Here is a 15,515-nt window from a genome sequence, read left to right on the forward strand (position 1 = left end):
ATGAAATCTGGCTAGCAAATTTCCATCTTCCCTTATGGAAATCATTTTTTTTTTCCTTTGGAAATGATTAGAAGCTTTTGAATTTATTTTTTTAACAAAGGGATTCAACCTCACTAAAAATTTTCACTTGGAACATTTTTAAACAGGTGGGAGAATTTCTGATTTTTAAATATACAGATGTGTGCATGTATGTATATTAGCAGATGTGTGTTCATTAGGAGACAGCAAGGTGACACAGGATAGAATGTTGAACCTGAAGTCAAGAAGACTCATTTTCCTGAGTTCAAATATGGCTTCAGACACTTACTAATTGTGTGACTGTAGGCAACTCATGTAAGCCTCTTTGTCTCACTTTCCTCATCTGTAAAAAATGAGATGGAAAATGAAATGACAAACCAAATAGCATCTTTGACAAGAAAACCCCATAAAGGGATAACGAAGGGTTAAATACAATGAAACAACAATTGTTGTTATTTTTAAAGAGGATGCATTTATCTTACTCTCAGTAACCCAGAATCCTATTTCCATTTATCTCTTTCTAATCAGAATGTTAGTCTTTGCTTCTGGAACCCCTAGGTAAAACTAAGATATAAGAAAACTGGAAAGATGGGAAGAGGACAGATTGTGAAGGGCTTTAACAATCAAACAGAATTTTGTATTTCAACCTGAAAATTGTAGAGAATCATTGGACTTTACTGAAGAAAAGGGGATGGTCAGAACTTTAGAAGATCATTTTGACAATTGAGCTGAGATCAGAATGGCATGTGTAGAGACGAGGCAAAAAGATAAACCTATAGGTTATTGCAATCAACTGATCTTTCCCACTGGAAAAAATAATATGTCTATAATGGTGTGGGTCTGAGTCTTTTGTTCACTGGCCACTGTTTTAGAAGTTAGAGTCTTCCCACTGCAAGTGATCTGGGATCAGTGTGGAAAACCTGAGAATGAACATCAAGAGGGAGAACGGATTTGCCCTTGCAGCAGCAATGTGGATCTAAATGAAAGTTCAGGTATGCTGCCCCAGGGCCCCATACCTACTTGCAGACGTTAGTAGGAGAAAGTGAGTGTTGAAATGTTGAGCTATAAAGAGTAAAGTAGGTGGGGGAAGTTATGTGGGTGACAAGCTCTTGTTTGGCTACTGGGGAAGGAATGAAATATCAATCCATCTTTGATTCTGATTGGTTGATCATATACCTACTGACTGATGGACTATTGGGGTCAGCCTCAGCCTCTAATTTGAACTGATCTAGGCCAATGATCTTATTTTAAAGAAAAAAGAAATCCAGACACAGAGTAATAAAATGATATTTCTATAGTAAATGGGTAACAGAGAAGGAATTAAAGTCAAGGTCCAAACTCAGAACTCTACCCAATATGCTTTGCTGCTTTAGGTACACGAGGCAAGATATAATCAGGTACTAGATTTTATGCCAGATGACACACACTATGAGGAAAAGGAAAGGAGACTACTTTGAGAAAAGGAGGAGTTTTCCAGGATCTCGGAGAGATTCAAGGAATAAGCTAGTTGTGTACTGCTAGCATTGAGATAGAGAAGAGGCATTTGTGAAAATTAAGAGAAAAATACTGTTTTTTAAGCTTGATATAATAGAAAATTTCTTACTTCTCTTTCCTAAATGTAAAAGTCATTTAGGAAATGGAAGTGATATATCCTAACAGTTCTTTTAAAGTAATTTCTGACCTAAAATAATGAAGCATGATTTCCTTTATCTTTGTTACCATAGGAGCTAGGCACCCAAATCTTAGGATCTTAAATATAGAGCTAGGAGAAACATAAAAGGCCATTTAGTCTAACCTTCATATTGTACAAATGTGGAAACTGAGGCACAAATAAGCTAAAGGATTTGTTCAAGATTGTGCAGGTAATAAACATAAGAACCAAGATTTGAATCCTCATGCTCTGACTTTACAGAATGTGGATTTACTGTTATGTCAAAATATCTCTGAGATAAGAGGGTCTTCAGGAACCTTGACCCACCCATCCTCACTGTCCAACAGAAATCACACAAGCCAAAGGCCCACATCCTATCTCACTTGACTTTTCCAGAGATGTAGATGAAGACAAGGTCTCTCAGAAGGAGGTCCCTAGTTTGCCTTTATAGTAGGATCATCATCTTCTGGTGAAAGGGTGAGGGAAAAGAAGTTTTCTGATGGCATCAATGAAACCGTGATATAAGAACAATGTTGAGGGAGTTAAAATATATAGGTTCAAAACAAGGTCCGTTATTTACGCTCTCTATGTCTAACAGCAAATGAGTTTATATCATTAAGGGACAGTGCTCTCAAATGTATCCTGAGGATAATGCAATAATGTGATCCCCAAATTTCATCTAATAAGATGAAATTGCTTGAGATAGATAAAATTTCTATATTTAGGTTCAAGGAATCAACTTTACAAACTCAGGATAAGTGAACCATTGGTTAGATACTAGGTTATGGGAAAACGATCTGGGAGGCTGAGTGGAATGCAAATTCATTTGAATTAGCAATATAATATGTTAGCCAAAAGATTAATGCAATCCTAGGCCACATTTAGAAAAAAAGACTATCCAGAATGGAGCAGCTTATAGTCGTGATTTTGTTGTCCCCTTTTTGACTCTAGTTCTAGGTGTGTAGTTATATATAACATTTTGGAAAAGTTATTAAACATGTGGGAAGAGAGAAGAAGATAATCAGAATAATGAAGGGATTTGAAACTAGCACTTAAGGATTGTGGGAATGTTTGGATGTCCAGAAGAAAAGACAATGGAGAAATGATGACTATTTTTGAATAACTGAAGGATTCTCATGGTGAAAGGAGATTAGATTTATTCTGCTTGACTCCTGAGAATAGAATAAGGGGCCACCATTGGAAATTGCACCTAATAGAATTAAGTTCAGTGGAAGGGAAAACAAATCAAATCAAATCAATTCTTCCTAACAACTGGAACTGTCCAAAAAGAAGAGTCTATTTTATATTGTGATAGGTCCTGACTTACTAGAAGTCCTCCAGCAAAAATGCATTTTTCAGAGATGCTATAGAGAAAATGCTTTTCAGGGTCCTCAAACTACAGCCGCGGGCCAGATGCAGCAGCTGAGGACATTTATCCCCCTCACCCAGGCTATGAAGTTTCTTTATTTAAAGGCCCACAAAATAAAGTTTTTGTTTTTACGATAGTCCGGCCCTCCAACAGTCTGAGGGACAGTGAACTGGCCCCCTATTTAAAAACTTTGAGGGCCCTTGCACATTGTCTTGATGAAATAAGTTAGGTCTTTCACAGCTGATCATCCTTATGATAGTGCTTACTATGTAAAGTGGGCTCCTGGCTCTGCTCCCTTCACTACTTGGTTTCAATTATAGGTAAGTCTTTTTAGATTTCTTTTTTTCCTGAAAAGCCTGCTCATCATTTATTTATTTTCCATCATAATAATGTACCACACTTTATTCAGCTAATACCCAGTTGACTGACATCCCTTTTATTTTCAATTCTTTGCCATGAAAAAAGTCCATATTTTTGTATAAATAGTTTCTTTTTTCTGCTTTTCTTTACTTTCTTTGGCAAATCTAGTAGTGTTATCTCTGGATCAGAGAGTAGACAAAGTTTTATATCTCTTTGGACATGTTCCAAATCTGTCTCCAGAATGGTGCCCTACTTCATAGTTCCACTACCTCTCCTCTAGCATTTGAATTTGTGCTATAGTAACCAATTTGATAGGTATGGGGTGGTATGGCAGAGTCATTTTATTTTGAATTTCTCTCATCAGTAGTGATTTAAAACATTTTTATATCATTAATGACAGCTCTGATTTCTTTTGAAAACTACTTGTTTATATCATTTGACTATTAACTGAGAGATAGTTCTTATTTTTATAAATTTGTTTCAGTTATTACAGTCATTGTCAAATAAAGCCTTTACCAAAGAAAATTTCTATAACAATGTTTTCTCCAGTTTTCTATTTTTCCTTCTAAATTTGGTTATATTACTTGTATTTGTGCGAAATATTTTTCTTGCTGCTGGTTTCTTTGTTTGTTATTGGTTTTTTTTTTTTGGTAATTTATGTAAACACTGATGATTTATATGGGTTTATTTCATATACCAAAACTTTACTAAAGTTGCTTATTTTTTTAAGTAGTTTTTTTCTAAAGTTGATTATCTCTTTTTAAGAATATCATCATATCATCTACAAAGAGTGTTAGTTTTGTTTCTTTGTAGCATATTTTTATTCCTTCAATTTCTTCTCATTATTATCTTATATCGTATCTGGCATTTATAGTACAATGCTGAATTATAGTACTGATGATAGCTATCCTTTATCTTACTAAGAAAGCTTCAATTTTATTGAATTTTTTATGACTTCTCTTTTGTTAATCTTTTTTTTTTTGTGCTCCTCTTGAAATTTGTATTTGAAAGTAAAATTTTCTATTCACCTATTCTTTTCATTAAGAATTCTTGAAAATAATTTCTTAAATATTCATTTTTTTTCCTCCAGAAGAATTGTAACTTAGCTTTTCTGGGTTACTTATTATTGATTGTAATCCAAGATCTTTTGTTTTACAAAATATCATAATCTAAAATCTCCACTCCTTTAATGTCAAAGTTGCCAAATCTTATGTGATCCTGGTTGTGATTTCATTGTTTATGAATGGTTTCTTTCTGTCTGCTTGCCATATTTGATTTTTTTTTCTGGCTCTTTTTTTTTTTAATTTAAATTTTATTTTATTTAATAATAACTTTGTATTGACAGAATCCATGCCAGGGTAATTTTTTACAACATTATCCCTTGCACTCGCTTATGTTTCGTTTTTCCCCCTCCCTCCCTCTACCCCCCCCCAAGATGGCAAGCAGTCCTATATATGTTAAATATGTTGCAGTATATCCTAGATACAATACATATTTGCAGAACCGAACAGTTCTCCTGTTGCACGGGGAGTATTGGATTCAGAAGGTAAAAATAACTCGGGAAGAAAATCAAAAATGCAAATAGTTCACATTTTGCCATATTTGATTATAATATTTTGGGAGTTTTATTTTGAGATTTCTTATAGAAGATCAATAGATTTTTTCCAATTCTAGTTTTTCCTCTGGTTCTAGAATATTGGGGCAGTTTTTTGATATTTGCTTGAAATATGATTAGGTTCATTCTTTGAACATGACTTTTAGTCAGTCCAGTAATTCTTAAATTATCTCTTCTCAATCTATTTTGCAGGCAGATCAGTTAATTTTTGATATATATTTAACATTTTCTTCGATTTTATCCTTCTTTTGGCTTTGTTGTATTGTTTCTTGATTCTCATGAAACTAATAGTTTTCACTTCCATTATTCTAAATTTAAGGAATTATTTTCTTCAGTGATTTTTCTAACTTTTTCCCTCATTTTCTTTATTCTGCTTTTTAAGTTATTTGCTTCAGAATTTATATATATACATATATGTATATATTTATCAAGCTATTTATGTCTTTTCATATTTTTTCTTCCTTTGCCCTAATTTCTTTACCTAATTTTTTTTCTACCACTGCTTTTGGATTTTGAAAGTATATGTTTTAGCAGTTCCAGGAATTCTTGTTGGACTTGTGTCCAACATTTTTTTCCTTTAAGTCTTTGCTTATAGCTATTTTAATTTAATTATCTTCTTCTGAGTTTTTTTTTTTTTAATTTCCTTGTCACCACTTTTAACAACCAAGTTCTTTTTTAGTGTTGCTCATTATTTCTCCCTTATTTTTTGATTTGAAACTTAGGTTATAGTTAAGTTCTGTTTCTCACGTGGAGTGGATAGTGAAGGTGGAAGTCCACTTGAACATTTTTAGTGCTTTCAAAATGGTATGATCTGGGAGAGATGTAGTTACTGCTCTTCTGCTCTGAATTCTGGTCCTCACCAATGAAGAGTCCCTGACCCCTTGGGATCAAAATCAATGCTGTTCATTAGAGCCCCTGATCTCTTGTAACCAAAAGTGATATTGTCCCTTAGAACTCTCCCTCACACTTGATTAAAAGTGCTCTTCTATAACCTTGAACTATCTCCCTAAAACAGGGATGAGTAATGCAGTTGCCAAAGAACATCTGGTTTTATCAGTTAACACGAGGGTCATCTGTTATTTTTTTCTGGCCAATTGACAGGTTATTTTTTGATATCTGTTTTGAAATCTGGAAGCTGCTGTTACTGCTCCCATCTACCACCTGATTCCACCATTTGTATTTCATTCACATGGTCTTCCCCCTCCACCTCCTCAGCCAAGTTCCACCCCTGACTCAAAGATCTCTCCTTCTGACTGCCTAAATTATTTTGAGCTGGAAGAATGTCTCACTCTGACTTTTCAATGACTTTGACATTCCAGAATTAGATTTGAGCATTATTTTAATGTTATTTGAAGAGAAATCTTGGGAGAGCTCAGCTGAGCATTTTTCTCTATGCCATCTTTGGCTCCACCCCAAGAAATCTCATATGGCACTATAGAAATATACAGATAATTGAGGCTAAGATTTTAAGTTTGAATTACCTAAGTAGCACTTTGTATTGCTACTCACTCAGTTAGGAGAGGCTATCCTGTTGCTGAGAAAGTCTCCTTCCCCTACTTGTTAGGGTTTCTTTATTTCCTCATTCTCTGCCAAAGTCTCCGTACACTGGATCATAGTTTCCTAAAACAATACTGGACCCATAAAACTCAGGATCTGGTTCACTCTATTCTCCCATATATACCATTATCTTCCATGGGCTGATGTGTTAACTCCAGGATTCAGCTTACAATTAGAATAACTAAAGACACTAGCAAAAAATTTCTCAGCATATTAATGCAATGTGAAGCAAAACTCAAAAGAAAGCAAAATGGCAACGTTTCAAAGCAAAATATTAACTGTTCTACTGCGCCTTATTTTGATATATTATGCATGTTGGTACTTTGGGGTCTTCTATGATTTTTAACTTTATAATGGCTCATGCCTATGTCAGTGAAATCATAGATCCAAGCCCTGTCCATCATCATAATCACCACCATCACCACATAATCATCATTATTTTATCATTTATTTATCATTTTTGTTATTATTGTTCTCATTACCCACACTATTTCCACATCTCAGTTTTCTTCTTTGTAAAATGAGAGGTATGGACTGCATGATCTTAAGGTCCTTTTTAGTAACAAATCTAAGAAGCTAAATCATAATTGCAGCCCTTGAGTATCAACATTAATTCAGGCTTTCCTTTCTCTACTTTTTTTTCTAATCAGTAACAAGGACCGAACTCCAAATTGGTCATAAAAAATAAATTCCTTAATGTAAAACTGGCTGGTAAACTTGGATCCATTCTGAATGAGGGGGAAGGGCAGGGGAAGGAGACCATGAAAATCTGACAAATAAGGGTTTGGAACAAAAGGATTTTGGCAGGACAGAAGCCAAAAGGACAGGTTGGAAGAAAAGCTTATGTATAACCAAGGGTAACCCTTGCCATCTGACAAAAACACTTGAAATATAAACACTGGGAGCTATTGACATTCCAGAAGGCTCAGAAAGAGAGTGACTGCAAGGAGGATAAAGAGAACACAGGAGGGAAGTCAGTGAGAGAGCCAATCCAGGAACAAAGAACTTTTGTATTGGGAAGCTCATATTTCTGAAATGTTAATTAAAATGTCTATTTTCTGACTAATCTAGAAGACAGAGACTTTTATTGTTTTGCTTTTTGTAATATCAATGCCTCACACAGTGCCTGACATACAGCAGGTGCTTACTCCATGCTTATTTATTTAATGTTGAATGAATGGATGGATTGAACATCCCAGAATCCTTTCTTGCAAATGGTGGAGTCTTACCTGAGTTCTATAGGTGCTTAACAAATGTTTATTGACTGGTTTCATTAAATAATTTTAATAATATTAATAATTAATAATAACAAAATTAATTATTTTAATTGTGGTCTATATATAATTATAATAGTTAAATAAATAAAATGATTAATAATAAAATATACTATAATAATTAACAACAATAATTAAAAAATTATTAAAGAATAGTTTTCATTGTCAAAAGCTATTGTCTTGAAATGGAGATAGCCATAGAGATTCGGAAGAAGAGGATGCTATTATGTGTGGAATCAGTCCAGATTGTCCTAGAGCTTTTTACAGAGAATCCTAGGGACTTGGGAGACCCTAGAATCCAAATCTATGTTTTGCTTTTTTCAAAAAAAGGCTTTTTATATATTTTGAATGTTACACACACTTATGGATTACCCACACCCTATGAAAATTATCTTGTAGCAAAGTAAAATAATTAAACTTAACTAATTAATACAGTGATCTCCTCTGAAAGAACATGCAACATTTGGAACTATGCCCAAAGTATATCAAACTGTATATACCCTTTGATTCAGCAGTTTCACTACTGGGTCTGTATCCCAAAGAAATAATTAAAAAGGGAAAAGGATTCACATGTACAAAAATGTTTGTAGCAGCCCTTTTTGTAGTGGTAAGAAACTGGAAACAAGAAACTGATGGATGCTCATCAGTTGGGGAATGGCTGAATAAGTTATGGTATGTTATGGAATATTATTCTTCTATAAGAAATGATCAGCAGGGATGATTTCAGAAAGCCTGGAGAGATTTACATGAACTGATGTTAAGAAAAGTGAGTAGAACCAAAAGAACATTGCATATTTGAAAAACAAGATTATATGATGATCGACTATGATGGACTTGACTCTTTTCAACAATGAGATGATTCAGGCTAAATCCAATAGATTTGTGATGGAGAAAACCATTTGCATCCAGAGAGAAGATTATGGGGAATGAATGTATATTACAAAATAGTATTTTTATTTTTATCGTTGTTTGCTTGCTTGTTTGTTTTTCTCCCCCCCCCCACTTTTGACCTGATTTTTCTTTTTTTATTATAGCTTTTTATTTACAAGATACATGCAGAGATATACATAGATAATTTTTCAGCATTGACACTTGCAAATCCTTTTCTTCCAACTTTTTCCCTCCTTTCCCTCACCCCTTCCCCCAGATGGCAGGTTGATCAAAGTGTAAGTTAAATACAATATATGTATACATGTCCAGTTATTTTGCTGTACAAAAAGAGTCGGACTTTGAAATAGTGTACTATTATCCTGTGAAGGAAATCAAAAATGCAGGTGAACAAAAATAGAGGGATTGGGAATTCTATGTAGTGGTTCATAGTCATCTCCCAGAGTTCTTTCCCTGGGTGTAACTGGTTCAGTTCATTACTGCTCTATTGAAACTGATTTGGTTCATCTCATTGCTGGAGATGGCCACGTCCATCAGAATTGATCATATAGTATTGTTGTGTATATAATGATCTCCTGGTCCTGCTCATTTCACTCAGCATCAGTTCATGTAAGTCTCTCCAGGTCTTTCTGAAATCCTCCTGCTAGTCATTTCTTACCAAATAATAATATTCCATAATATTCATATACCACAATTTATTCAGCCATTCTCCAGCTGATGGGCATTCACTCAGTTTCCGTTTCTGGCCACTACAAAGAGGGCTGCCACAAACATTCTTGTACATACATGACCTGATTTTTCTTGTGCAGCATGATAAATGTGAAAATCTGTTTAGAAGATCGGTATATGTTTAACCTACATTGGATTACTGGGGTAGGGGGAAGGTGGGGAGGGAGGGAGAAAAATTTGGAACACAAGATTTTGCAAGAGTGAATGTTTAAAACTCTCCTTGTGTGTATTTTGGAAAATAATAAAGCTATTATTAAAAAATACAATAATCCACATCTGAAACAACATTTTCTATTTTAAAATTGTTTTTGAAGTAACCAAAAATTCATTTTTCTTTTCTTCACCACTCTTCTATCCCACTGAAAGAGGAGAATGGAAAAAACAAATTCCTTTTTAACAAATATACATAGTCAAGCAAAATAAATTTCCTCATTGGCTGTATTGTAGTAGTTCAGTTATATCAGTAGTGTTCATCTTTATGACTCTAGTTGGGGTTTTCTTAGCAAAGATAGTGAAATCGTTTACTTCTTCTCTAGCTCATGTTACAATTGAGGAAATTGGACCAAATAGGATTAAGAGACTTGCCTAGGGTCACACATGTAGTAAGTGTCTGAGACCAGATTTGAACTCGGGGAGATGTCTTCCTGATTCCAGGCCTGATGGTATATCTATTGTGGCACCTCTTGCCCCTACCAATTGTTTAAAAATATATGTTTCAGTCTATACACTGAATCTTTTACCTCTCTTTCAGAAGGAGAGACTGAATCCAATAAAATGAAATTTAGTAAGAATAAATGTACAAACTTAGGCCAGATTGGAAAATGGATTTTATAATTCTAGGATGAATAAGAAATGGCTTGACAGATCTAAGGATTTAAATGGAATGCAGGCTCATTATAAGTCATCAGTGAGAAGTGTAAGTCAAAAAAACCAACATAAACTTAGCATGCATTAAGACAGGCAAGATACCAGAAGGAAGGTGATAATTGCCCTAAGTCTGCTCTACGCCTTGGGCATATTACTCCAGTAGTATGGGGCTTGCTCCTGGGAGCCACATTTTAGGAATGAAATTGAAAATGTTGTATTAGATCATTAGATCAGATTAAGAGCAATGGGCAGGAGTTGCAAAAGGACAAATGAAGGTCAGTACAAGGCATAGCCTTTACCAATAAGGGAAATGGGCCACTGGGGAAGTTAGTGGGTTCCATTTTATTGAAGATCTTCATGTGAAAACTAAATAGTCTCTTGTTGGAAAGATCAAAAGATTGTTCAGCCATCAATTGGACTAGATGAGTATCGAAGGTCTCATTTAAAACATGTTATTTTTTTTTCAGTATTTAAATGAAATAAGGGAAGTAAGCCATTTGAAAAACAGAAAGCATTTGTGACAAATTGTATTTATTTTCATGTTAACTAATTTTATATTGAATTAATAGATGGATCAACTAAGTCAATTCTATAAAGTTTAGCACATCACAAAATCTATGATGTTTCTATCAATTTGAAATCATTTTTAGAACTGCATTATTAAAGTCATCCCTTTGGCTAATGGAAAAGCACATCTCTAGAAAAATAGATCCATTTCATAAGATAAATAAGATAGATCTGGAAAAAGTAACACATTATACTATTAGCATTCAGTGAGACCAAATCATGAGAAGCAATATAGTCTACTGAATCGTGAACTAGTCTTAAAGCCAAGAAGACACAAACTCAGGTTACATCTCTGACACTAAGTGCCAATGGAACCTTAGAGATTTAACTAGATTTTTATTGTTCTGAGCAAATCTCCAAAAGTATAAGTTGGAGAGAAGATATTGTGTAACATTAACAGAGGGAGTTCCTTCACCTGAGATTTCCCTATACCCATAAAGTGACAGGCCCACTTTCTTACATTGTTGCTAAAATACTACTATGGGATTTTTGTTTGACAATTTTTGGTTAAATTGTCACCTAGAAATAATTATTACTATAAAGGACTGACTTTGAGAGTGGGGAAATGGTACCCAAACCTGTGACATGAAATCCCTAGCAAAAATAGATAATGTTTCTAGTTAAAGTTAGTATCTGGAGGACTGAAAAATTAAGCAGCTCTTGAACTCAGGCTTTTATTTCTCCAAGGCCAGATTTCCATTCCTTATGTCATGCTGCTTATGACATCAGCCTCAACTTCTACATATTGTTTTTAGGGTTCACAAAGCATTTTAGAGGTTGGGACATAGTCCAGTTCCATTTCAACATTTGTTTGCGTTCATTCAGAAAAAAAAGGTTGCCCATTGGGAGTGAAAGAAGAGGAGGTAGAAAAGAAGGAAGAGAATTAGGAGGAAGAAGAGGAGAAGGATCTGGGTATTCTAGTGAAATAATGTGATTGATAACAAGCATTTATTAAGTGTAACTAATAAGTTAAGTAACTAAATTACAGGCACTGTGCTAGGCACTGGATATATAAAGACAACAACAAAGCAATCACTATTCTTATGGAGCTTATTTTCCATGAAATAAAGAATGAGGGAACTGACCACTGGGAATGGGGAGGCAGTATTTTCAAAGGGAATGGTGGGGAGGGATGAAGCAGGAGATCAGAAACAAATTTCTAGGCTTAGTTTTGAATAAATCCTATTCTACCCAGGGACATACACTGGTTTTTTTTTTTTTTTTTAGAAATACCTGGGAGACTGCCCCAAAGCAAGCTAGCAACTTATATGTCTGTAATGATTCTCCAAATTGCTTTCCCACTCCTGCCTTCATTATTCTGTACCACCTGTGGATTACTCCACTGTCTAACATTAGGCACATAGTGCCTTTTGAGCCACAACCCCAGTTTTGTTCATATTTATACTCAGCCAGGTTCTCCTGTAACCAGACAACTAATGATGAATCTCAATGAAACATAAGTCCCACTCCCATCCAACCAATGGTATAATTGTATATCATCTGCATATGATTTGAAGCAGATACAGTAGCAATGGATCTCTCCATCTATCATTCTGATATTTGGTAACACAGGTTTTGAAAGTTAGTCCCCTATTCAGGAATTGGAGAGTGCCAAATTGGGATCAAATCATTGACCAAAGGTCAGAATAGAAGATGGTTTAAGATAAAGACTTTTAAACAATGATATCAAAATCCAGGAGGAAAAACAATACCAAGTAAGACATGAGATCTTGTGTTGAACTGACTTACTTAGGAGACCCAACAAGATATAATGTCATCCAACTGTTCTGCCTGGCATTTAAAGTCTTCCCAGCCTGGGACTTTTCTACCTTTCCAGTCTTCCTATATATTATTGCCCTTCATAAACTTTAACAAGTCTGTTCTATTCAATGTTCCTCATACATGCTCTATCAGTGCTTTTGCACATTATTAGAATGAAGTTCTTCTAATTGCCATTGCTTGTAATCATTAAATTCCTTCAAAGTTCAGCTCAGGTGCCATCTTCTATAGTAAGGAGTTTTCTGATTCTTCCCTTCTACTGCTGCTGGTATTCTTGCTCCCCCAATGACCTTTTATTAATCTTCCCCTATGTGGGGTTCACATCTTCTTTCCCATTAGAATGTAAGCTTCTAGAGGTTAGGAACTAATCTGCCTTTTTCTTTGTGTCCTCAGTATCTGACCCATTTGGGGCACTTAATAAATGATGGTTGATTGATTGATTGAGTAACATATAGGTAGGTCATTGAACCTGGAGACCTTAGATTGCAATCCTGATTCAGATAGTAGTGAGGGGACTCAGGGTCGAGTTACTAAGTCACTCTGTACTTTGTGTTTGAGATCTGTAAAATATGGAGCTTAGATTGAAAACTAAGTTAGTGTCTGCAATGAAGGAAACAGCAAATGAGATCAGACTTGAGATGTCATGTATATGTGAGACATGAAAGAGGAAGAGGAACAGAGAGAGACAAATAGAGAGACTAAGAGAGAGACAGAGAGACAAAGATAGATAAAGAGAAACAGAGACATGGAGACACACAAAGAGCTCATGCAGTGGAGAGTAGGTCAATGAAAATTTCTCATATTTAACAGAGCTTCTTAATTTCAAATAGCTTGGAAATCATTTTTCTATTGATTTTTAAGGTTCCTTTACATCTCCAAATTTAATAAAGGAAGTTCTGTCTTAATTCAAGAATTAGTTATATTTCCCATCCAAGATGTTTTTAAAATTGCATAGTAATTTATATATATACACATACACATACATATCCACATATACATATGTATATATACATATATACCTCATCCCTCACTGTACAGAGGTGGGAGGAATTATATGGACAGAATGTCTTGTACACTGGCAACTATTGTGATAGTGATAGCCTGTTTTTCTTTGTCACAGTGGAGGATGCTAGAATGGAACAGGAAGGAAAGAGTCATTTAATAGTGACAATGGATTTTTTTTTTCTTTAGAGCCTATGCCTATAGTCCCTGGGCAGTTTTTGTTTCTGTTGGGTACAATATATAAGCCAAATCATTATGAGGATGAGAAGAAAATAAATTAAATAGTAACATACTCCATTAAGAAAAGGTAACAAGCTGGTGCTGGGATTTGCTCTCCTTGTGCTCAGTCTGAGAATGCAAACGAAGAGGATAATATGTCACAGTATCCCAGAATCTCAGAATTGGAGAGAACTTCCTGATTTTCTAGTCCAATCTAATCCTTAGCAAGGTTCCCTCTTCCCAATAAATCTAAATTCTAGCTTTTCATTGAAAATCTCCAGTAGTGGTCCCTTTGGGACAGTTCTACTGGTATAGAAATATTCCTGATTTCAGATCTAAAATTTGTTTAATTGAAACTTCCACCTAATGTTCTCTGCTCTTCCCCTGGGGACAAAGAAAATAAATTGAATTCCTCTTCCACTTGACAGTTCTTCAAATATTTGAAAACAATTATCTTGCAAATTCTTCCACCTTCCCTCTGGTTTTCTCTTTTCCTCATGAAACTTCTTCAGTCCCCTTAATAACTGTATACTACATGATGATACGACTCAACCAATTAATTAATATTTGGTTGACTGCCTACTGCTACAAAAAGGTCAGCTAAATGGCTCAGTGCACAGAGTGCTAGACCTGGAGTCGGGAAGACTCATTTTCTTGAGTTCAAATCCAACTCAAGCACTTACTAGACCCTGGGAAATTTGTTTAACCCTGTTAACCTCAATTCCTCATCTGTAAAATGAGCTGGAGAAGAATATAGCAAATGACTCCATTATCTTTGCCAAGAAAACCTTAAATGGGATCATGAAAAATTGAACACGGCTGAAAAAGTGATTCAACTACCACAAAACCTTATAGTTCTAAAGATAGAATAAATCCAGATCCTGCTCTCAAGAAGCTTATATTCTTAATAATATTGAGTATGACAAGAACATAATGGAGAACACGAAAGGAGCAGAAAGGTCATCTAGTGAAATTCCCCTAATTTACAAATGAAGAAATGTAGGTTGAGAGAGATCCAGGTTAATGCAGCTCCAAGGATATAAGGTAACACGACTTTTAGTCTTCTGATTACAATTCCAAAACGATATTCATTATCCACCCTAGCTGGCTCACAGTTCGACTTAGCTGCTTTATACTCAAGTTGTGGGATATTAACCTCCTTTGGACAGTACGCCCCTCTTAGAGCAAATGAGTTCAGAGACTGAATGTCTCCAAAAGAGTCATTGGAAATGGTTTGGGTCTCACAACAAGAAAGACTTCGATCAGAGATTCCATCCCAAGATACTTCTGAGTTAGAGTAAAGATATTTTGATAATGGAGATTTTAAAACCTCAAATATCTCTTCATTCTGGGAAGGTAATCATAGTCACTGAAGTGTTTCAGGAGGCCAGGTCTTGGAAGATGGCCCCAGAAAAGTAATTTGGAAGAAATATAAATGAGGCAGTAGTTTACAAAGGACCATATAAGCAGACAGGCTTCCTTCACATTTTCTTTGGGGCTTTCGTACTGATAGATTATCTGCCTCATGGGAAAACAACCAACCTTTCAACTTCTCTCGGGAAAACAATATTGGATCTTTATCTGTGCAAAGAGCATTCCTGAAAAAGGGCATATAGATCG

The sequence above is a fragment of the Antechinus flavipes genome, chromosome 2 (genome assembly GCF_016432865.1).
Source record: "Antechinus flavipes isolate AdamAnt ecotype Samford, QLD, Australia chromosome 2, AdamAnt_v2, whole genome shotgun sequence".
NCBI classification, from domain to species: Eukaryota; Metazoa; Chordata; class Mammalia; order Dasyuromorphia; family Dasyuridae; genus Antechinus; species Antechinus flavipes.